Here is a 700-nt window from a genome sequence, read left to right on the forward strand (position 1 = left end):
TTGTCACGGGCCAAAAATGGCCCGTGACAAAAATGCTCGGCCCGAGCAAATAAAAGAAAAAAAAAAAAATTTTGAAAAAAAAAATTTTTTACCTGCTGCCGGTTAGGGGGGCAGGCTGGGCAGCTATATAGCTGCCGGTTCAGCTATATAGCTGCCTTTTTTTTTCGTATTAGACTATTAGTACATTATACTGTTATATTTTTGAAATTCAAATTTGAAAAATAATGCGGGTTTTTTTATCTATAAATACGAGATGATTTTTGAAGTTTTAAATCACTTTGCTATCGATTTTACTTCGTATTATTTCTATATTATAGATTCAGATTCAAGTTTCAATTTCTTCTTTCTCACTAGTCACTTCTCATATAACAATTAATATATTCAATTTCTTTCACTTTACAGTCTAATATTCAGTATTTTTTATTATACTAGTTATTATGGATTTTACAAGTGATGAAGTTAATCAGTTTGGCGGTAGTTCGAGTACTCCATCTAACTACGATGCATGTGAAAATGTTCCAATTAATTTGGAGGATATTGAAGAGGAAGAAGTTCAAGTACTCGAGACAAAAAGGTCAAAAAAAGAATCATCGGACTGTTGGCAACATATGACACGAAAAAAAATTGGTGTTCAAAATGGAGTAGATATTTGGAAAGCATGTTGCAATTATTGTGGCAAAGAACTTAGTTGGAAGCCTGG

Source organism: Olea europaea, chromosome 13 (genome assembly GCF_002742605.1).
Source record: "Olea europaea var. sylvestris chromosome 13, O_europaea_v1, whole genome shotgun sequence".
Lineage (NCBI taxonomy): Eukaryota > Viridiplantae > Streptophyta > Magnoliopsida > Lamiales > Oleaceae > Olea > Olea europaea.